The sequence below is a fragment of the Dermacentor andersoni genome, chromosome 1, assembly GCF_023375885.2.
Source record: "Dermacentor andersoni chromosome 1, qqDerAnde1_hic_scaffold, whole genome shotgun sequence".
NCBI lineage: Eukaryota > Metazoa > Arthropoda > Arachnida > Ixodida > Ixodidae > Dermacentor > Dermacentor andersoni.
The window spans coordinates 84007526-84032338 of record NC_092814.1 but is presented as its reverse complement, the minus strand read 5'-3'; the positions used below and the strand labels follow the sequence as shown (position 1 = coordinate 84032338).

Sequence of the window (24813 nt, the reverse complement as noted above, 5' to 3'; positions counted from 1 at the left end):
AGAATGGGTTCAGGCCAGGCAGACGCTTAGAGGATAATATGTTTGTACTAACTCAGTGCATAGAGATTTCAGTAGCTCAGAATAGACCTTTATAGATAGCATTTCTCGATATTAAAGGAGGCTATGACAACGCAGGCAGGGAATTGTTATGAGATATCTTTAAGCACGAAGGCATAGAGGATGATTTCGTGGAGCTGCTGTGGGAGATATATAGATACAATCGAGTAAAGTTGTATGGGAAGAACGGAAAGGTAATGAAGTGATCGGATTTCACCAAGAACTAAAGCAAGGATGTCATCTGTCTCCATTGTTGTTCACGCTTTATATTAAGGGCATAGAAAGAAGACTGGAAAACAGCGAATTAGTGTTTGATTTGTCCTACATGCGTAATGGACAAATGTTGCAAATGATCCAGAAGAGGGTTGTAGCGCCGAAAAAGACAACACACAGCAAGCGAGACAGGACATTGTGACGGGACATGGTGCTGTCTTTTTCGGCGCTGCAACCCTCTTCTGGAAAATTGTCTTTTTCGGCGCTACAACCCTCCTCTGGAAACATGCACCAACTAGCCCCCCAACAAGTATTACTCAGTTGCAACAGAAGCTACTGGTGCTACTAGTGGACAATAAAACATATTTACAGACACTTGAAAATATCTATGGCAACGCAGTGACAAATCTAGGCCTCGAGTTTAGCGCAGAGAACTCGGGAATTTAGATCTTTCTTGATAGACGTTGTCTCTAATTTGGAAACTGTATAGGCCGGTATCACTTTAAAAAACGCTAGACTCATATTAAGCGTCTGTTACCGCCCACTGAATTTTGCATTACCATTATCGATGAGCTTCATGACGTCATCAACAGCATTGTATCTCGCTATCCTTCTTTGCCAATTACATTGTTAGGTGGCTTTGATTTTCCCAACATCTGTTGGGACGGCGCTTATCCCGTAATTTCTCCGTTCTCGTCCCAATGCCAAAGTTTTTTAGACCCTTGCACGTGTTTCAATTTCACTCAACTCGTTACTAGACCAACTAGATGTACCACACATTGTGCTAGCACACTAGATTTAATAATATCTACTCACCCCGAACTCCCTGCCTAGTATTACTTTACTTCCCCGTCTAAGGGACCACGCTGTGCTCCACTTCGATTTAAAGGCTTCAGCAAGCCCACGCGGCCCATCAAAATTAAAAATAACTCATGATTATAGTAGGGCCAATTTCAACATTATCAATGAACAGCTGTCAACGTACCTAGATTAATATATGACCGACTTTGAACAGTGTTCGGTTCAAGAAAACTGGGATTTGTCTTGCTCAAAAATTAACGAGTTTATCAACATATTATCAACCTGCGAAGAATATTCGAACTGATGCTAGAGCACCATGGTATAACCGAACTCTTGCCCGCCTTTCAAATAAAAAAAAAGCGCCTATTTCGTCTGGCTAAGTCGGAAAAACAGATGCTCGCTGCGATTCGTATTTTTTCTGTAGCCACAGAATATGCTAACGCCCTTTGCGCTGCTAAATAGCATTTCTTTGGCGTGACATTATCAAATATGCTGTTGAGTAACCCCAAAATGTTCTGGTGCGTTGTTAATACCACAGATAAATGTGATATTTCTCTTTCGGATAAATCCGGTGAGCCAGTCTTGCCAAAGGATTGCCCTCTAGTTTTTAACAACGTGTTTACTAGCATTTTTTGTTCTTCAATTTTGGAAGTTGTCACTCCTGATGCCTCTAATCTTGACTTCTCCCAGATGTTTCCTATCCCTATTGATTCTGTTGGTATTGTGAACATAATTGATTCGTTAAAATTATCGTCATCCAGTGGCCCGACCACACCAACTCAACATTCCTAAACCAAACAAAAGTTTACAACTCCATCTTTCTGGCAAAAATTTTGCAGCAATCCTTAGACAATGACGCCTTACCCCAGCAATGAAAAACGGGGAAGTTGGTTACGATATATAAATCCGGTAACAGACTTTCACCAATAAACTACAGAGCCATTTCCTTAACTGGTAGTTCCTGCAAAATAATGGAGCATATATTATACTCCCAACTCTTTACCTTTCTTAAAAGTAATGCCTTTTTCACATTATCACAGCATGGCTTCCGACGTCGTTTCCCTCCAAAACGCAACTTCTTTTTACGCATTTACTGCATACTGTACTAGATCAGGGTTCCCGTGCTGAATATATTGTTCTTGATTTTTCCAAGGCGTTTGAGAAAGTAAGTCATAAATCACTCATGTATAAGCTGTCCTTACTTAATTTGGATCCTAATCTACTACTATGGCTCGAGTGTTTTCTTGCGAATCGCTTTCAGTATGATTCAGCACTATATGAGGGAACATCTGGTGTTCCTCAGGGTTCTGTTTTAGTTCCATTACTTTCTTCTAATTTATGTTAATGACTAGCCTAACCAAGTGGCTTCACGAATGCTTTTATATGCAGACGACTGCGTTCTTTACCGCGAAATCCGTGACCTCAGCGACGAGCAGGCCTTACAAGCCGACCTTAATTCTGTCGCAGTTTGGTGCAAAACTTGGAAAATGGAACTTAACCTTAGCAAATGCAAACTAATGCGCGTTTTACGTCAGAACATTTGTCGTCCGTCTTACAACTTAAACAGTATTTCACTAGAGACAGTATCCTGCTATAAGTACTTAGGTGTTCTCAAATCTACTACTCTGACTACTCCCACATTCACTCGATAATCTGTAATGCTAGTGGCATGTTAGGGTATCTCCGGCGAAACATCTGTAAAGCACCTGCCTCTCTAAAAGTACTCACGTATAAGACACTTGTTCGATCAAAATTAAGAGTGTGCAGCTTCAATCTGGGACCTTAACCAAGCTAACCTATCTCAAGCCCTTGGACTTTCCCAAAATAAAGCAACTCGCTTTATCTGTTCTAACTACAACCGCACAGCCAGCGTAACACTAATGGAAAGTAGCTTGTCATTGCCATCGCTCTCATTACGCCGAAAGGCTTTCTGTCTCTGTCTTTTCCATAAAGTTTACAACCACATGTCTTTGAGAGACCAGCTCATTTCAACATCCACCGATTATTCGTGTCGGGTTGACTATAGAAATAAAGTCGGCTGCATCCGCTGCAATGCGAAGACTTTTTCTCGTTCTTTCATGCTACGCACAACTGTAACTAGAACCACTTGCCGGCTTCTATTGCATCTGTCACAGACAGTACACTTTTCTCTCAAATGCTTGTTTGATTATTTTTCTTGCGATACTACCGCCTGATATATTTATTTTTCTTGTTCCAATACCGATCACATACATTCGCAATAAAGATATACATATCTGTTCACGTGGTGCACATTCACTGAGTATCTTACATTATGTACGCATGTGGCATATTGCTAACGGCTGGTGTTTAGCTTTCCTTTTTTTTTTCCCCTTCGGTTTACTAGACGCGATACATGTTTAATCATCAAACCATCTTTACGGTTTGCTATAATTAATGTTTTCCAGTGTACTCAAGCACCCACCAAAAGAATCTGAAAACAAAAGCGAAGCGGAAGGCTGGAATAATGAAACACAAAGCACTGTGGGGCCACAATAAGTATGGGGTGGTGTGTGGAATCTGAAAAGGAGTAATGGTGCGCTAACGTTGGCAAATGCCATTCTATGCTTAAAATCGGATATCTTGACGGGGTTGGATGTTGACCGAAGATCGGCAGGCTGGTTGGCTTTGGGAGCCCAAGGTAAAACCACATATACGGCAATGCAGGGTGACATGGGTTGGGTCTCTCTTAAAATGAGAGAAGCACAGAGCAAAATTAGTTTTGAAGAAGGACTCAGGAACATGGATGAAAATAAATGGGCAGCTAAAGTGCACAAGTATCTGTACTTGAAAAGCGGGGACACAGAATGGAGCAAGAGGTCAAGAAACTTGGCAACCAAATACAGAATGACAATCTGTAAATAGACAACGAGGAGCCTTCAGAAAGAAAGTGAGAGAAGCAGAGACAGTTAATTCGATGGAAACAATGTAGACAGAAAGCACCATGGAGAGTTACAAGAATGAGAAGTAAGAAATTAGAAGGGAAAATCTGTGCAATAACACATAGGACAATGCCTTGCTAGTTGAGGCTCGAGCCGATTGCCTAAGGACAAAAACATAGCAGAGCAAATATTCGTAACAAGATGAGGCATGTGCATGCTGCCGCAAAAATCCGGAGAATACTCAGCACATCCTAATGGAATGCGAAGGAATTCAGCCAGTGAGAATCGTAGGTAACGCACACCTTCCAGAATCGCTTGGGTTTAAAGTGGACGGAAGCGTCAACCGGTCAGCAGTCAAGATAAACACAAGAGACGTAAGAGACCAAATATCTTACAGTCATAGCTAGCGGTACAAGGTAGATTTTGGAGGGAAAAAAAGTATTAAGATTTATGCAAAAACTCTAGTTAAAAAGCATGTACAGCAACTTGTATTTGCTTTTTATATTGATATGTTCATGGGTGTATAGGACTGTGTTCTGTGGATTTCTGAGCCTTTGACGTTATTTATTTTCATTTTCTAACATACATGATTTATATTGCTGTTCCCGCTATGCGAAAAGGAGTGACCGTCACCATTATAACGTTACTACGTCTTTCTTTTATATTCATTTCAATAATATATATATATATATATATATATATATATATATATATATCATACCTGACTAAAGCAAGCAGGCTAGGTAACTATTTGTCACCGTCCCGTAGCAAAGGGGGTGCCATTACATCATCATCACCATCATCATCTTCTCGCCCGTGCTCATATCGCAAACAGCGGTGCCGCAAATAGCAGCACGCTTTCTTCTTTGTGCGAAATTACTTCGAGGAGAGTGTAAAACGGTAACAACGGTAACAAAACATTGCGGCTTGGGAGCGTCGGCGGTTAGTTCAAAAGCGTCGTCGGCTACAGCTAGATTCGATGCCAACCGGAAAAGGCCTAACGACGATCAGTCAACGTCACTCTGGTTACGAAGGGACTGCCTCTATTCGCGTCTGGAATGTGCATAAATTGAACAATTGATCGCATACTTTAATTCCAGCAACGTATCTTCTTCACCCGTGAATTGCATTTCGCTGCAACCCTGAACCCCCCTTGTCAGGCATCGTTTTTTCAACGTCGAAAGCAACTTACTGCACGCAACCCTAGCCCTTCTGTAGTTATTTTGCACAAAATAACTCTTACAGTGAGTGAATCGATACTTTGGAAACCGCGTATACCGCGGAACTATCGGCGGTATACGCTTGCGGGCGCTGCATGCAGTGGCTTCCAGATTTCTGTGCAAGACACTTCTCAGGCGTTTTTCACAAGTAAATTCGTCCTCGATGATCGTAGCTGCTTCACAGTTTCCAATATTCACACGGAGAAAAATGAAAAAATAAGAACCAAGTCGAACTCGCTAAGGTTACAGTTTCGTAAAACGTAAAAACACCTGCGGCTCCGCATTTGTTTGGGAAACTAAATGTTACGGCGCTTTCTCACTCACGGCGCTGAGGGCTATATTTCACGAGCGCCCCCTGAGTTGTGCTGGTTTCCCATAACGATTACAAGTGTCAGCCTGACGAATTATGCATTTATTTTGCAACTATAAGGTGTCACGGGACGGACAGATTTTGCTGGAGTACTCGCCCCCCCCCCCCAAAAAAAAAAAAACGCATTAGAAGTCATCATCATCAGCAGCCTAATTTTTATGTCCACTGCAGGACGAAGGCCTCTCCCAACGATCTTGAATTATCCCTGTCTTGCGCTAGGTTATTCCGAGTTGTTCCTGCAAATTTAGTAATTCCATCCCCCCACCTAACTTTCTGCCGTCTTCGACTACGCTACCCTTCCCTTGGCACCCATTCTGTAACTCTAATGGTCCACCGATTATCTGTCCTACGCATTACATGCCCTGCCCAGCTTGTTTTTCTTTTTCTTAATGTCAACTAGAATATCGGCTATCCCCGTTTCCTCCCTGGTCCACACCGCTCTCTTCCTGACTCTTAACATTACGCCTAACATTTTTCGTTCCGTCGGTCTTTGCGCGGTCCTTAACTTGTTCTCGAGCTTCTTTGTTTTCTTTTCTTTTTAAGCTCCAAGTTTCTGCCCCATATGTTAGCACCAATAGAATGCAATGATTTTACACTTTTCTTTTCAACCATAGCAGTAAGCTGCCGGTCATGATTTGAATTCCTGCCGTATGTGCTCCAACCCCATTTTCGTTATTCTGTAAATTTCCTTTTCATAATCAGGGTCCCCTGTAAGTAATTGACCTAGATAAAACGTGCTGCTGTACAGACTAGATGCTGAGTGCCGATCATGAGTTCTTGTTCTCTTGCCAGGCTATTGAATATTACCTTTCTCTCGTGCCAAACAAGAAGTAATGCCATCTGAACGCTATAGAAAGAGCCTACAATTACATAAGTTTTCTAATAAGCAAGGACCGCGAAACAACGTCCGCTTTCCCTTTTACTTCACTGAGCGGTCGCTGTCTGCGCTTTGCCGTGGAAAATTTCCACAGAGCCACAGTCGCGCTGCATAGGCAACAGCAGTCACTGAAGGTATGCAGTACAAACTGCAACACGCGTGCAGAACAGAGCAACCAGTTCGCTTCTGTTCCTAAACACAACAGGTGCCCAGAGTATATACAAGCAGTATCCTCGACGACGACGCCGCGTCAGCGACAGTCTATCTAAACATGCAGTGCGCGCCGACTCTGCGCACGGTGTGCAGATGAGCCGACCGGTTGAGCTGAAAATAACGGTTCAGCTCCTGTTTAGTTCCTGTTTGGCTCGACACCCTGGCACAGCGCACTACTAGAAAGAAATTCAAGCATGCGCTATAGAGGGCGCAGGCGCATGTATACGCCTACACGAACGTGTACGCACATCTGCGTGAGTAGCTGCGGTCCTGCGCTTCCTTGTGTTTGACGTGGGGGAATGTGAACTAATTGTTCTCCTTTCACCAATAATGTAAGGAATGAAACGAAACAAACGGTAAAATATTAGTCTAGTCAAAAGTCGCAAGCGCTCACTACTACGTGAGCTGATCTTTAAATTGAGGCTGAAGGCGTGGACGGCCGTGATCAAGTGAAGCACGAATTCATACAACCTACTGTATACCCTTGATTGTACGTCTACCGCTAAGTATAGCGGATATGATGTTAAATGTCGCGTTTATTGACCACTGGACCATGTTCTCATATACAGAACGTGATCAATATCCTCTAGGATCTTGCCCACCGGGCGCAACGGTGCAACACACGATGCCTCGACCGACGATAGACACCTTCAGCCTGCTTTTCCAGTTCCAGGGGAAAGCTGAGAGATGGCACTGCGGATTGATGCTGACGAGAGAAGCGTATTACGATGAATATCACTCCAACGAGCGAGTTGACTGCACCACCCAAAGCTTTAGACAAGATCTGTGATGCCCTGCCTAGAAAACAGAATCGTCCTTGTAGATTGCAAAAATGGTATTCTTGCCAGTAAAGTATTAGTAGACGTTGCTCATACCATCGCAGCGCTCAAGTAATCACTGCAGTGCACGCAGTCTTGTGGCATTCTTACGTTGCTTATGTATGTATAGCGTTGATCTTGTATAGACGGTTTCGCTCGCGCGATAACAGCAGCGAGAGAGCGGCCCCAAGAAACTTCCGGTGACGGGCCTTACCAGTCTGCTGCGCCGGAACACAAAGCGTGTATTTAAGTTCCTCCGCTGTGCGAAAAGTCTATTTTTAACTTTTGAGGTAAAACACATACGCATTACGCCTTAAAATTAATACATAAGATTTCTCGTATAACTTATGCCGCAACCTTGACTTGCTAAATTTTCGTTATGTACAGAGGAAAAGTGTTGAAAAGCTACGGGCTTAGATTTTAACGCACTCCTGCTACTCGATATGTCCATCAATGCTTTTCTTGCTTTATACGCCTAGGCAGTTTAATATGGCTTAAAAGTTAGGCTAAAGTGTGCTGCGCTAATAAGCGAAGCTGGGAAGAAAATGTGCCCGCATTCGAGTAGGTAAATTCGAGCGCAAGTTTAGACGAGGTCGGTGTCACGACCTGGGCTGTATGCTGTCAGTCAAACAGGAATGTAGCCTACTACACATAATACACAAGCGGGTTCTTTGCCACTACGTCTTGACTTTTCAAACGCTACTGATTCGGCTCCATCGTCTCAGCGAGTCTGCCTCAGGGGACGCCCTTCTGCGAAGATTGCGGGGCAGGCATCTATATCATTTTCATGTCACGATAAATACACCTCGACTTTAGATGTTTTAAAAGGACACATTACGCAGGTCCGCCCTGGTTCTTCGCGAATGTTATTTGTTAGGCATTTCTTGGCTTCATCTCAAGCGCTCTGTTCCCTCCCCTTTGCAAAGGTCCGGTTTGGGGTGTTGGAGCACTTGGACGCGGCTTACCGATATCACCTTCAAGTCCATACCGACGGATCGGTCAATGAGAACACGGGCGTAAACGCTGCTGCGTGCTGGATTCCATTTGCAGGTTTTAACAAGCGCACACTTAAGACAGAACGAAAGAAGGCAGACACAAAACAAGCGCTAACTCGCAACTAAAGCTTTTTTTTTTTTGGAGCAGACGGTTTTGAACGTGCTTTGGGAGCAGTAAGCCTACGACACCAAAAAACTTCCGTACTCGTGTCCCATCAGCCTACCATGCAGAAGAAAAAAGGGAATTTCAAGTTCGCTCGAAGTATGAGACGTCCCTTTGTATGTTTTCAAATAAAAGAAATCTGTATCATGTCATTAAACATAGTTATTTATAGTTTTCCGCGTAATATACGGTGACATATATTTGTGGGGTTTTTTTCTATAACGCTGCAGAGGAAAACTGTTGAAAATGTGCGGGCTTCTGTTTTGGCGCAGTGCTCCGGCTCGCTATTGTTTTTCTTGCCCATTCTATTTCTGTGAGAAAAACCGGAAGCTTGTTCCCAGGCCAGGCTCTCTGTTTGTAAATAGCAAAAGGCTCTAAGGAAGGCGCGGAGGTGCGCATGACGCATAAGTGAAAAAGAACATCGGTCATGAAATTTTGTACATGTCGTCTTACGTAGTTGAATACTCATCAGGCTACGAAAACGGGCCGTTGCATCAAGAATAAAGCCAGGTATATATTTTTATTAGCCATATCATAACAAGCCAACAAACAATTACACCAAGAACAACATAATGGAAGTTATCCGTGCTTCTTAATAAAATGAAGGAAATGATAAATGGAAATGAAATTGGACGAAAAAAGAACTGTGTGTGTGTGCGTGTGCGTAACGTTGCGCAGCAGTGAAATTTGGGGTTCATTCCCGCTTATGTGCCTGCCTTCTTTCGCCCTGTCTTAAATTGCGCGTTTGTTGAAACTTGCAATCAAAAACCAACTAAACAAAAACAATTCTGGGGTTTTGCGTGCCAAAAGCACGATTTAATTGTGAGGCAGGCCGTAGGGGGGAGTCGAGATTAATTTTGACCACTTGGGTTTCTTTAATGTGCAGCCAATTTATTTTATTTATTTTATTTACAGAATACTGCGTGCCCAAAACAGAGCCCCAGGAGGAGGGGAAAAATCACATGAATAATGAAAGGGACAAACAACAAAAGAACACATACAAATATCAGCAAATGAGATCAAATACCTACCAATAAAACGCAGCCATAAAGCGTAAACCAGCAATACGAAGGGGGAAGAACGCAAACACGGCAATGCACGTTATACCACACGTACCTTTTACCCAATCTCGTGAAAGAAGAAATAAAAATTTTGAATATTCGCGCACCCCTGCTCTTGATTGATCGGGTTTCATAAGTTTGGCGACCACTAGAGCAGATTTTAAGAAGTGCAGCAGTGCTCAAATTTGTTCTCGAGAGCTGGAGATACGTGGTCGTGGTCAGTATAACCGTGGTCTTTGAAAGCCTATACACTCTTAAACAAATGTACACCCATTGGGTCGTATCTTGCCACACAACGGTAATCGTCATGTGTCTTGCTTGCGTTTTCTTCAAGACGCTGCGCTCGCTACTTTCCTGTCGAGAATGCTCTGTCGTGCTGATAACGCGCATGCCGTTCGTGACTTGGAAGTACTGGGCTCGCAGCGTTAAAGAATGGAAATGCAGACAAGACAGATGAAGAATATCGTTGTGTGGGAAGATACGACTCAATAGGTTAATTTTGCTTAAGAGCGTATAAGAAAAAATCACCGCCCAAGCACTCCGTACAGATGGTTAACCAGCGAAGCTGAAACGCGCGGCCCCAGTGCGGCCCCAGTGAACGCAGTTGCTGCTTGCGCTCGGCTGCACGAGCCTGTTCTTGTGCCCGTGCTGCTCCATCGGCACGGCATAGACGAGCTTGTTCCCGGTTCTGCTCGCGGCGTTGCTGATCGAACGCTATCTACTCCTCAGGAGTGCGTTTGACGCGTAGCCCACGCATTTCGGAGCCGGAGAGAAACTGCTGCACGCGCGCTTGGCTGCGACGGAGAGCAACGACGTTACTACTGGCGCAGCCAATCGCGCGCCTCTCCTCCTTTTTTCTTTTTCGCGCATGCGCATAGGGTTGCGCCGGAAGAGTTTTCGGCGTACAGGTGACAGACGGACGAATCGACTAGCCATATAAAGCTTCGCTGTAAAAAGACATGGAATGACATACATTTAGAACAACCAGCACCATTCACAGTAACGGAAATACCAATGCCCTAATGTACGGTACATATTATACTGTGTAAGTACCACTCCACGGTATGCTGGCGTTTTCGCATTTCGGCCTCATCGAATTGCGGCCGCCATGGCCGGGAATCGACCTCTCGCCCTCTGGCTTAGCAGCGCAACGCCGAAGACACGGCGCGTTATCCTTGAGTAGCCCAGCAACACGTTCATTTATGGATTCCATTTGTTGGTGGTACATTGTCCGGTCGCCTACTGCAGAGGGTGCCGCCATTGCTGCCGCGCTCCGCAAACTGGAGGTTTGTCTTCTTCGGGACATTGTTCGAACTTACGAATGCTAAAGCAGCCCCCCCCCCCCCCCCTTCCCCTCCATTTCAGCAACTGTCTCGTAAGCTTCTTTGTGACAGGTTTTGTCGGCAGTAGCATGTGTTTTTAAATACGTAAGAATTTCTATGCTTACCCAACGAGAAAGACTGCGTCCGGCCGTCCCGTAAGACGATTGCGTTCAAGATAGGGCCCGCAGCAGCAAGTGAATTCACCTTCGTGCTCCATCTCGCTTGAACGCGAACTAAGCAGAGAGAGCACAGCCATAGAGGCACAGCGCTCACGAAGCCGTCAGCACTCGCCACACACTGTGTCCCGGTCACAAATCGCTTTCAAGATAGGGGCCAGCGCATCTCGCTTCAACGCGAGACTGTCTCCATCGCAGATCGCTTTCAAGATAGGGCCCGCGCGGCCGCACCATACGCAGCTGCCACCGGAGTACGGTTGATGACGGTTCATAATGGTTCGACGCGGATGGATAAGGCGCTAAAGAGCGGTAACGGCTTATAATGATCGGAACGTTATCAGTGCAGTTGTCGCCACTACCTGCAGTAGTTTGCTTACGTCATCAATCCACCTTGTGCCGTCATCCGGCGCAGTTCGTGTCGCCGCAGCGCTATCGTTTATATTAGTTGGATAAAATTTCATAACATTCATAATGGCACCTGGCTGCGTGGAGATGAGCAAGTGACACAATGCTTACGTAGACAACTCTCAGAGGAGGTTCTGCGTGACTGAAGGTTTTGACCTCACGCACAAGGTTGTAATTGTTTGAGAGACTAAAATCACTAGGTTTTATTTCAACTAATAATTGCTGCTGTTTTACGTCAAGCCAACCTCGCACTGAAGAAAATAAATTACAGATTCTAGTGGGTAGCTTTTGCGTAGGTTTATCCAGAAACGAAAGAGCAGGCACATTCGCGAACAAAGCACTGTCGAAAGGGCCCCCATAACCAGAGTACCGAAGAATGACAGCTCTCCAAGGAGATGGTTCGCCGCCAAACCCACTCCCTCGGGATGGCACCTGTCGAACTATTTGTTATCAAAGGGCTCAACCGAAATGAAGCAAAGTATGCGACAGGGGTACTTCGTGCAAATTAACAGCGCGTAAACTAGACAAGGCCGAAAAGAACAAGAAGGACGCGTCCTCGTTTGGGTACTTCTCGTCCTTGTCTAGTTTCCGCGCTGTGAATTCGCATTTTGCGGAGTGAAGCCATGCTATTGTATAGGATCCGGAGAGGATCGACTTTTACCCCAATGGGGACTTTCAAAACTGGGTGTGCTAATTCTCCCCTCTGCACAAATTGCACTGAAGTGGGCGACACGGAGCGCTATACATGTGATACTGCCGGTGCTTCAATGCAGACAGAAAGGGATTATTTGATGAACTGGAGAGAAAAGACGATTTCCTCATACGTATGTAGAGAGATTTATAGTGTTCTCAGAAGGAAGGGCGTGTATGTAGTGCAAAGTGAGGTGTCAGCCCTTGTCGCGTTTACACGCTGCTGTGAACTAATGGACCAGCGGCAGCGCGCTTTGTGTTCTGGACAGCGACTCTCACACCTAGCACTCTGTCCGCACAGACTTGCAGGCTAACACCGTGTGTATCAAGAACAACGTCCAACCTGAACCATATTTGCGCTCGATTTTTTTCTAATTTCAGTACGTACTAACTTTCCCAGCAATGTACGCTGTTAAAAGTGTCCGTCATTTCTCATATTCCATCCATTTGACATAACCTCCATGGGCCGGAGTAAAAGTAATCTTTTCTGTTCCTGAGCTGTGAAAAAAAGAAGTGTATGAAATTACTTTATTGTTTAGCGGGGAACATTTCGGCCAAACTGGCAGGCGTTCAAATGAAAGACGAATAAAATACCAGAGCCAGCAGAACAAAAATAATACTTGGCCACGTACTTCCGCCTTCATTACAGGGACTGCAGTTGAGGCAGCGAAGTTACTTTCGAACATGGTGATCAGCTGACGAGAGTGATTGCAGAAGCATGACGAATTAAAAGGCACCCATGGAAGTGCGAAATACTTCGTCGATTGCTCTGAGAAATGTGTGTCCTTTCTCTCGTACACGCGCACTGAACTTGCCATAGTTTCTGCTTCTTACTTTGTTGTTCACATTTTCTGTCATTCTTTCTTGCTCTTCTTTTTTGCTTATCCCTTGCAAGCCAGATTTATTCGGCATCAAGGCAAAATAAACCTTCAGTTATCATTGCGCCCGTGTTCGCTTTCACTTTATTGTCCATTTTGCATTTCTGGCGCCTTTCCACACAAGTTATGCCCACTTAGCGAGAAAATGTATTAACAAGGTGCTAGCTGTTCAATTTGCTTACTTTTTCTACCTGTTACTAACTTTACACTAACTTTTTAGTGGCGTCAGTGAACCATGGTTGAAGGTTCTTAGCAAACGCAACTACATCGGCCCAACCTGAACTCTGTTATCATAACGTACCGCTTCTTTCATGCTGTTAACACTCCTGTGCTGCTTTCCGGAACACGTAGTTGCAGACCAATTTTGGTGGACAAATAACAATACGCAGCATTCTGTATCTGTGCGAGATACCGAAGTGCTTACTTTTTCCTTGGTGTCCTCGAAATAGTGGCTATAAAAATCGATACGCAGCACTCGCGATATCCGGCGAAAAGTAGGCAATAAAAAATCATCGCCCCTTCAAGTCCGTGAAGATGGTCGAACAGCGAAGCTGTGTTAGTTACACCGAGCGTTACACCATCCAAGTCAAACTTCGCACGCAATCTATATTGTAAATTTTTTTTCACCATTCTTTCCCCTCATTTCACCCATTCTTTCACCATGCTTTAGGAGTGCTTTGGCTTTTTTTCTATTTTTTTCTTTCTTTCTTTTTTTCTTCCGGTTCTATCAGTGTGTTTTTTTTTTGCGCGTGATGTTTCGGTCTATGTTTTGCCGTGATTTTTTTTTCGTGTGCAAATTGCTCCGACCTTTTTTTTTTTTTTTTTGCGCGCCAGTAACGAGAGCAAGGTTTGGTTGATTGGTTGGACGGGTTTGACGATTGACGTAGCTGTCGGCATTTCTTGCTGGCGAAAGAAGTGCCGGCAGCCACGTGCTCCTATATTATCCCGTTTCAATCGCTAAGCACTGTTCGTTGGCCGCAAACCACCAGCATAACATTTGTTTCTTTCGCGCCAGCGTGGAATCGGTCGCCGATAAATTTGATGCCGATCTGGCTCAATCACAGAAAATGCGCGTGTGACAACCGTATAAGACTCGCGTATAAGATAGCATTCTCACAGGGTGAAAGGGGTCGCTCCAACCCCTTTCCCCTGTTGAGCTCTTCTTTTCCTCTCCCGCTAGGTCACGTGGACCCTTCTTAGCGAGGTTCGACAACGACGGCACAGGGTCTGCATAAACGGCTTCGGTGTTAAAAAGCGATGTTGAGACCTTGCTGCTTTCGTTGTTCGTGTGGTGACGTATTGCTATTACGTATGCTATGTTTTCTGGGTGGCCACATTACAAAAAATTACACATTGTCCAACCACTTCGTACATACTACGAGTTTTAGCGAAGTCGATCTTTAGTCATACAACGAGCTTGCCGATCTAGCTGATTTAAGTAACTTTACTTTTACTAGACGCGCTTTGCTAATAACCTAGCAACATATGTGACACTGGTTACCAGCCTTACGTAAGTAACAGCTTCGCATCCCTTTCTTTTTCTTTTTATTTTGCGCAACAACTGCACACTTCTCAGGAAAAAAATGGCAAGATAACCGTTCTCGGGGTATTGCGACATAGCCGAGGTCACCACTTTTAGTTCGCACAGAGAGTGCAACTGTTCCTACAGATGAAACAGCCGTCGTCGGCGTAAGGTGTTTTACCTCTCTGTTGGAGAACACCTGGATAGCCCTAAGGCAGACGCTAAATAGAGTAGGGCTCAGAACATTGCGGCATCTAATGTCGGGAAGTCTCTTCGTCGGGTAAGTATACAGTATTGTGTACGTACATTCCGGAGCGCAGTCCTAGCCTTATCTTTCCAAGTAAACTCACGGGCTAAACTGCCAAGAGCAATCTACATGTCAAGAAAAACAACTATGGTGATGCTCTTCATAGCCTACTGCTTTTTAGCATCTACTACCAAAGCGATCGCTTTGTGAACGCTTCTCCTGCCCTTCCTGAATTCCGGCATTTGCGCAAGGCACATGTTTCTGTTTTGAAGGTTCAGAGCTCTGCAAAACCTTCGTCTCCATTACTTCTCTGACACAACTGAGTAGCACGATACTTCTAAAGTGGCCAATTGACTAAGTGATTTAGCGGGCTTTAAAATCGGAATCATATGAGCGAATAATAATTTCATTGTGCTACAGCGCCGCGGGAAATTACGGAGAAACACTTTCCTAGGAGGCTGATTAATCTCTTTTGCCGTCGGTATACACAGACTGAAGCACCTCCCCACCTAGTGGTTCCACCGCTCGCCAATTTCTATGCTTCCATATATGGGTGCGCGTTGCCTACTCCCTCGGCTCCCCTGACCCATATATATCGATTTCGGTTCTTATTCGCTCCTACCTTTCTCTTTATAATCTCTTAACGCTTCGATTACGTAGATTAAACATTTAAACCGCTATCAAGCAATGTTGCTTATCCTGTCCATGCAATTTTCTGTATCGTGTGCGTTTTGTCAGTGTATTTGTGTTTTAATTACTTAATTTACAGTCCAGTGCACCTTCCTCCCAGGTCGCACCTCAAAGCTTCTTTCCTAGCCAGAGCGCCTGCAAACGCATGTTCCTTATACAGCGAACGGCTGCCCCGATTGCGGGCGGTAAATCGGATCGAGGCACATGCCTTAAAAAAAAAAAAAGCAAACATGCTTTCAACCCTTTTTTTTTGTTTCTCGTACCGTCAGAACTCAACCTTTCATGTGGCAGTGCCGTGTATATGGAAACACTAGGCTGAGTTTATTTGCCAAGCGCCAGTTTGTTCCTTACAGCTTACGTTTTCTGCTCAAGATCACTGCAAGTGCGTCATACATGTTCGCTGTATGTTTACCGACAGCTGTCAGTGTACAGAAACAGAAGAGCGCGCGCATTTGCTTTCCCTCTTTCTTTTTTTGTTCGTGCATGTGCACTAAAGCGTTGGGACCGCGCACTAACCTCAGCGAATCGACTGTTTACAGCCAGCTGAATGGCGAGATCGTTCGCATGCTCGCTGTTTATGCGCATCTTTATTGGCGGCCGTGAACACGAGCGCCAGAGCGAAACTACCACGCCGGCTTTATAGCGATTTATAGCCGTTGCAGTGAGCGCAAGCGTGCGCAGCCACATCATACCAGTCTGCGGAGAGAATGCGTAAATGATCCTTTTGCATTCTTACGTGCAGTTTACCTTTCCCCCTGCTGTACTTTGGGCATGTTGGCACTCTAATTTGGATAGCATGTTTTAGCGCCAGCGGGCGAGGACAGAAGGGAGACGTTGACAACAGAATGCGCTAACTGTGCGCTAATTCTCAGCTTCTCCGCTGTGCCCTCCCCATGTTGGCAAGCCCAGATGGTCGGGGCGTGGCCGCCCAGCGCGTGTGCAAAAGAACACGTGGCCTCGGCAGAAGGCTCGAGTTTGAGAACGAGAAATACTCGCACCTATGCGGATGTTTTTTTTTTTTCTTCGTGGAAACAAAATGTGAGGGGTATCCGTTGCGCAACAGGGAGTGTCAGAGGTGACCGCCGCGCGTGTTTAAGCGCCTGCTCTTTCGCTCACCACTGGCGCCGCGTCAGTTTGTCACGCTACGCGAAACGCCGCTGCCAGGCGTGGAAAATGATCGCGAGCATTCAGCTCGCGACGCGAGCGCCGCACACCTCGCCGTGAGGCGTCTCTTTCGCGCATATTTAGGTACTTTTACGCGAAAGGTTAAATTATTGAAAATGCTATGTTCGTTTCACTGTGTGCCTTCCTTCGCGCCACCAATATTTCCCCCCGCGCTTCCTGGACTCAGTTGCCTGCAGATTCAGTTACGTTTCCCCTACTATCCTTAAAACCCAAGTCCTCAGGAAAGGTAAATTACATCTACATTTAACGCTGAATGGCTACTGCAACATTCTCATGTTCAATAGTTCGTGCACCGTTGCCACACGCTATGCTTGAATCGTTGTCACCGGAAAACCTTCGCCTGTAGCTTCACGTTCATAACGCTTTTTATTCTTTCATCTCCCTTGGATAGCAGGCTACAGCCCTTTGAATTATTCACAAAAAAATTTCCAATATCATTCTTTGCTTTTTTTAATATATTCGCATAAATTAATTCCCCTCCACCGTGCCTATCTGCTATATATTTCCCCTGTGCCTTCTGACCTTTCGTTTAATAATTTTCTTAGTTGTTGACTACGACTTTCCCTTAACGTTTACTGGTTAGTTTTGTAGTTATTTTTCTCCACATTGATTCAACGTTCTTCCTATATAGATACCTAAACTCCCTAGCCGCCAATATATATTTATTCCTTTATAACAATATTTTGCTTTGAGCATCCCGCGCTTCGAAGGACAACCCAGCTCATGTCTTCCGCTACTCCTTCTATCAATTTTTTGTTTTCTTTTTTTTTGTTTTTGTTTTTTATGAGTGACCAATGCTATCTTCCAACAGCCCTTTCCATAATCTCAAGTCGCGGCTGCACTTGAGATCTTGAGCACACCGCCGACTTAACAAACATAATCCCTGGAGTCATTACGCCTTTCCACATACTTCGTACCATTAATTTACTTGTATACCCACAAAGCACTAAGTAGCACTCGGCCGCATATCTCTTCCTTTTAGCTTTTACTACCTGTTCATGCTTTTTCACAACTATTTCCATCTACGATCCACACTCTTTTACTGTTATTTATTGACTGCGACTGTACGGGAAGTCTGGCCACTAAAGTACCCGCTATACCAAAGTTGTAGCTAAAAATAAACAAAAAATACAAAAGAGAGAGAGAGCAATAGAAATCAAAAAAGAATTGAAATAGCCAAAATCTCACACCGCTTAGAGTGAAAGACGCCCAGTCTATAGACGCTACACACATACTAAGAAATTGACATAAAGCGGCAAGTGACAATATGTGACAAGCACGAGTACTCTCTACTCATGCTGAGATAGTTCAGTTCACAGCAAAGCGCATAAAAAAATCACTAACGCGGAAAAGTTGCCACATTAAATTGAGATGAAAAAGAAAAACGGGCACAACTCATCTACGATGACTATTCAAGTAAGCGAATAGCCGAAGTGCGTCATGCATGGGGTGTGTACTGTAGCCGGACTCCTCTCTCGCGCTTTTCTCTTGACATTCTGCGCCTTCTGGCGGCGCCGCCTTGAAGTATGCGCTTACCACGTGGAACACGCCCAGTGACCCAAGTTGGCGTCAAAGAGGTTCACTGAAGAGCGGCACATGCCCAGTGGCACATGCCCACACGAACGGCCCACAGTTCTAGGCTGCACTACCTCCGAGATCGGCCCAGATTTTTAGACTTCAGTTCTCGGGCTCGGACAACCTTTTTGGCCGGATAGTTACATAGCCTGAAGGAAAACTGGTCTGGCAATGCCAAGAGTATCATTCGCATTCGAAAAAGCATCACAACAAGGCACAAAGCATCAATGACACGAAAAAAGTACCTGTGCTCTCCTAACCTTCGGTATACTATTTCCCTGAATTGTCACCGTCGTATCAGTTAAACACCAAATTTTTAAACTGTAAATTCTGGGGTTTACGTTCAAAACCCACGGCTTCCTTATGAGGCACTCCGTAGTGAAGGACGTTGGATTAATTTTGACTACCTGGGATTCTTTAACGTGCACCCATTGACGGTACAGGAGCGTTTTTGCATTCAGCCCCCGTCATCGAAATGCGGCCGCCGAAGTTGGGATCGAACCAGTGACTTCGAGATCAGCAGCGTAACGCCATAGCCACTGAGCTACCGCGGAGGGTTCGTTAAACACCATTAAACTAAAAAAAAAACATATTTTTTTTACTAAGCTCAAATCATAGCCTGTTACTGCATGATATATCATATACCGGGTGTTTTTCTTTTTCCTTTCTTTTCGGTTCAAACTTTTTTTTTTTTTTTTACATGAAACGCGATGTTGCGCAATTCGGCCTGTTCGTGCGGATTAACTGAAGAGGCGGACATTACTTTTAGGACAAATGCCAGTGTCCAGGAAGCCAATTGAAATGATTGACTACCTAACTTTTTAATTATTCACTTAGGGACGCATGTTACAATTGTCTGTTTCGTTTTTCTTTTGTTTTTTCGTTGGGTAGCGTACAGCTCATGCAGTAGCGTACGCTACTAGGCCATTACCGTACAGGCCGTTGGGTAGCGTGCAGGCCAAGAGAACTGTGCCAAGATACAACGTATACTATACTGGGCTATATTGCTTCTTAGCGTTACTGTTCTGCGGCATATACATAAACTGGTTACACTTTCGCCCGAAAGGCGATGCATTGATAACAACAGCAATGTATTAGACATCTACAGGAAGTAAGGTTCGTAGTTTTATCGGTCGTATAATTTGCAGTAACACTAGCTTACTCAGTAAATTAACAAGCACGGTGCCACGGGCACGCATGCAAGCAAAAACAGACCTTACTCTATGACCGCGAGCACTCGCTGTCACAACGCTGGCCTGATGTACAGCGCAAACAGAGGACAGTGAACGCTTCTGCTGCCTCTCGCTTCAGCGCAACTTCGAAACTTGAGGTTACGCGACCTCCAGGCGCTAGGCGCACGGGAAGACAGCGCGGATACAGCCACCAGCCACTCGGCTCGCCTTGACTTTGCGCCCGCCGGAGATTACCTCCAAGGTAGGGCGAGGGTGGTGTCCGCGCTCAGCCGCGCGGACAGCCATCCGCAGCCACGGCCGTGCTAGCGGAGAAGGCGCGCGCTTGATCATGACACCGCGCGTTCACTTCCCTACCGCCTTGCGCGTGCTTTATCACATGAACGTCAACACTGGGCGCGCATCTAGCCACCACCTTTCCCAGTTCACCCCCGCACGCTTTCCCTTACCCCGAACGTATACGACGCCAGGGGCGATACCGGATCTTGACGCATCTGGACTTTACACGGAACTTCACGGCGACACCGACGGTCACGACAACGGCGAAAAGTCGCCGGGTGTGTCTATCTAATTATCACTACAATAAAAATAGATAAGTAGGAGTGTTTTCCACAAACCGAGCGGGGAGCACGTCATCTTCCAAGAGCTGATTAGACCCGCAACAACAAAGAACGCTTAGAGAAAGAGAAAGAGGCACTCTGTCTGCTTGCATCAAGCTCCTAAAAGTTACACAATGAAAAATTATTATTATTATTATTATTATTATTATTATTATTATTATTTGTTTTCGAAACATATATATGCTATATAGACAGGAAAGGGAAAGCGAGGAGCAGGCTGGCAACTGCCACCGGAAGGGGCACAACGCCTGCCTACTGTTCAGAAGGGAGACAACAACATAGAAATAGAAGGTATGAAGAAGGAAGGGAACAGGAATGAAAAAGCAAGATGACAAATCTCAAAGAATTGAGCAGAACACATACAGTACAGGTCACACACTGCAGGGCCGGTCACTGCAGGTCACACCTCCAAAGAAAGTCGAAATAGAAGAAATAGTATTTCAGGTCCCGTCGCCCGAAAACAGAAGTAGGCTACAAACGTGTTTAGTTTCTTTTGGAAAGTAAGAAGAGCACGATGCGCCTGATCGCGTCGAGACGCGCAACCGCTTGGGTACAAAAATTCGTCGAGTGTCGTACACCGCAGGCCATGGAGATGATAGTCTCTCACTAGCAACGCGCGCAGCGCAATGAAAACGGGGCACTCCAATATCAGGTGCTGAAGTGTCTCGCAGCAACCGAAAGACGTACGCGATGGACTGGTCACCCGTCCTTGTCGGTATAAACGTTCGCACACGTTCACACACGTTCACACACGTTTGCACACGTTTGCACAGCCAACCGTTAGCCTGAGTAGTTGTGCTCTAGCGCGATCAGGCAAGCCTCGAAAGCGGACACGGGGCGGGAACGTTCCATTTGGGTCGCGCTGGTCTGTATGCTGCTTGAGTAGGTGGCAGCGAATCAGGAGACGAGCGTCATCCAGCTTGCAGAAAATTTCAGAGCAGACGCAGTCGTTATGAGCGCAAGTTTAAGCCAGCCGATTTGCCTCTTCATCTCCATCGATCCTTACAGGGGAACAACCATTGGGCAACGAGAGATACCCCATGTGATGCGATTTTGTTGGCGAAGTCAGTAATGCAGCGCACAACTGGATAATCAATGTGACGGCGCTGCAATCTGCTAATGGCAGCGCGGGACTCCGTAAAGATGACAATCTTCGATGCGGTTAACTCCTCTTGCGCGTATTTCAGTGCAACATTGATCGCTGCTAGCTCCGCAGTTGTTTACGAGGCTGAATGGAGTATATGAAATGTACGTCGTACTGGCGTCGAAGGGCAGAAAAAAGCTGCAGAAGCGCCTTGACCGTCTCTGTATACAGATGCATCTGTGAATACTTGGAGATAATCTGGAAATCTTTCGTACATGTGAGACTGAGCCAATTGGAATATTGGCGAAACAGGCATATCATACTTTTTTTGTATGTCATGGATTGTGAGATAAATAGGGAATACGTGTATGGTGACATCTTTCGGAGGAAGAGGCGTAACTGAAGCAGCATGTTCAGGATTGCCAGCAATGTTCATAAGTAATGCCGCCATTTTTCCAATGTGAGAAAACAGGCGGTGAATGAGACTATCAAGGAGCGACTGACCATTCGATGCGCGGTGTAGACGTTCAATGTGATATAGAGCTGTCTGGTCTGCATGCAGCCTCAGGAGTAACTTATGCGATTCAGTGAGTAATACAACAGATTTCGCCTCACAAGGTAATCCGAGCATTAGTCGGAGGGCAACGCAATGATCTCGTTCCAGTTGGGCCATCAAACTAGGTGGCTCATTCAAGACTGGTAACGCATACGTGATGCCTGAGGGTACAGATGACTGGTACACTTGCAAACCGTTGTCTGATCGCAGCCGGCACCTCTTAAGGGGGGATTGTGATTTGTATCGTACAAATTTAACGACAGGACGCCAAAAGATGCGGTCATCCACAATTAAGCCCAAATGACGGTGTTGTCACACCCAGGTTATCGGCGTCTCGTCAAAGAACAGTCGGTTCATTGTTCGACGAGCGCGTCGCTTAGGATATGCTATTCCAGCCGACTTAGCAGGGGATATTCGCAGGCCAACTTCCGCCAAGTACTCCGCAGTTGCGTTCACAGCTCTTTGCAAGCTTGCACGTAGCTGCCGACCAAGGCGCAAAGGGCCGCTTATCTACAGAGCAATATCATATGCATAAATAGCTATGCCCCCAGGGAAGTCACTGTCACGAGGCAAGTGACTTGGAAGCGCGGCGAGTACGTTGTTAAACAGAAGCGGCGATAACACGCTGCCTTGTGGGACACCGCACTTCACAGTGCGGGATTCACTTGTTATTCCTCCGACACGCACTTTCATCCGGCGCTCCGATAGAAAATTATGCACAAAGCGGAGCAGACGACCCGAAATTTCTGCGTTTCCAAGAGCGAAAATAATCGCCTTATGTGGAACCGAGTCGAAAGCTTGCTGTATGTCTAGGAAGAACATGTGGGCAGAGTGCTTGTTTCCTCTAGAAAATTCAAGCGTCGAGACAAGGTTTGAAATGCTGTTCAGACCTTAATGGCGACGACGAAAGGCACTCATGACATCAGGGAAAATATTTTGCTCCTCTAGCCTGACATCTAAGCGAAACAGGAATATTCGCTCCATTTATTTCATGATATTTGAAGTTAGGAATATTGGCCGGTAGGACTTCAGGTGTCTTGCAGGGCGCCCGGGCTTTAACATTGGTATTACTACGGACGATTCCCATTCAGCAGGGATTTATTTATTTATTTATTTATTTATTTATTTATTTATTTATTTATTTATTTATTTATTTATTTATAGTACCCTCAGGGCTTATATGAAGCATTACAGATGGGAGGGGTTAATAGATACAGATAACTATACAAAGAAACACAATAATCAGTTAACATTGCATAGCCCAATGTGAAAATAACGCAAGTTAGTGGGACACAATAAGCATATAATAATAACACAGACGAAGTATAAATGCGTATTATACATAGTGAACGTTAGAGTGAGACTATAAGCTCATATTGAGAGGAAATAAAACATAATACGAAGCGTACTTGTTATATATTAAGTAGGTATAGTACAATGGAAATAACTTATGAACACTACTGGTGAGAAGAAAACAGAACTGCTGTACACGTGCCAATATATTTAAATGAAGGTATACTAGATAACGTTTGTAAGTGCCTTACGGGAGTGATCGGCTTTAGCATACAGACTAGTGGATCCGGTAGGTGATTCCATTCCTGGCATGTTTTTGGATGAAACGAGGAAAAAGTGGGATGGAATGTTCACTTTATGATGATGGTCCAAGCGTGCAGTTTTTGACAAATATGTGCGAACTGAAACAAGGGAATCATGGGGCAACTGTCGTTATAAATATATTCGAATGTGAGATAGCAAGCTCTAATTACAGAAGTCATGGTACATCATACATTGATGAAAAGCATTGGGAAAGAACAGTACTTCTGGAACTGTTGAAAGTATAATCATACGCGCCAATTTTCGCTCATAAAGCAACAAGCATGCGATGCAGTTTTTTTTTTTTTTCGGAAAACAGCTTTATGGGCATTTCTGGCTTGCAAAAACGCTCCTTCAATTCTTTCAAGAGAAAATAAATACTCATCGGTTACATGATTAGAGGTTCGCCCTCCCTGCCACAAGTGTCGCCTAGAACCTGGATATCTCTCTGTTTACCCGCAAACAAAACAATGTCATCTGCTTAGAGTATACCCGATAGACGCTGCGCCATCGCAGCACAGTTTAGTTTAAATGAAACATTTTAACCCAACTTATATACATCTTACCTCCTTTCGGTGACTGTCATGTATCTCATAAAGAGAAGCGGTGATAACTGGCAACCCTGGTGCAGGCCCTTCCGCGATATCTACTTTCGCGCAATTAGTCCTTCCCGTGTTATGCGAGCTTTATTATCCCACAATATATTTAATTTAGTAACACTATACACTGTCTTTTTTTCAGGCTTCCATCTCTATGGCTATTTCACAAAATTACCCATGCTTACGTTTTGGTATGCTCCAACAATATCCAGAAGGGCTATGCGTAATGGTTTGTTTTCGTTCTTAGATAATTCCATACAATGTGCGATAATAGCAACAGGTATATTTATGCTCCTTAAGCTTACATAAGCGTTCTGCAGTTGTCCCTGTATCCGGTTCTGTACTTCCTGCTCGTTCTTGAAACCTCAATTTCGTGGTTCACTTGTATACAAGTTACAACTGACGATGTTCCAGCCGGTGTGTTGGGCCTATAGGTTTTATCTCTATTGCCGTTGTGAACTAAATTCGTTCAACTGTGCGCTAACTTTCTGCAGAGTTATCCTGTGTGACGCAACAAAATATTCCGTGGTATTTGGCCTGGTCAGTTAATACCAATCTCATGCGTGTTCCATCAATTCCCGTCGCGGTATTGCTTGAATTTTTTTCTTCGGACTTTTCCCAACGGGGATCGATGGTTCGGCCACTAATTTCTCTTCTACTTTCGTCACTCGTACATAGACTCCAATTCCTACAAAGCCTATCTCTCTGTCTTTACAGCAAGTGACTCAAGCCCGCTTGCTACCTTCGGACCACCAGCTTAGCGGTTGCCTCTGCTAGACTCATCACGCGCGTC

General features: G+C 45.0%; 1 protein-coding gene and 1 long non-coding RNA gene across 3 annotated transcripts in view; one reads left to right on the top strand and one right to left on the bottom strand.

Moving 5' to 3' along the window:
* Positions 1-24813, bottom strand: part of LOC129380516 (uncharacterized) — an 85320-nt gene that overhangs the window by 26962 nt on the left and 33545 nt on the right. The window contains exon 1 of one of the 2 annotated variants that reach the window (XR_008608624.2): positions 11136-11288. The exons of the other annotated variant lie outside the window; for it this stretch is intronic. This is a non-coding gene — a long non-coding RNA (uncharacterized lncRNA). Of the gene's footprint in view, positions 1-11135; positions 11289-24813 lie in introns of those variants that run through there. 2 annotated transcript variants of the gene reach the window in all.
* Positions 1-24813, top strand: part of LOC126546315 (protein APCDD1-like) — a 344614-nt gene that overhangs the window by 308484 nt on the left and 11317 nt on the right. The window lies entirely within an intron of this gene.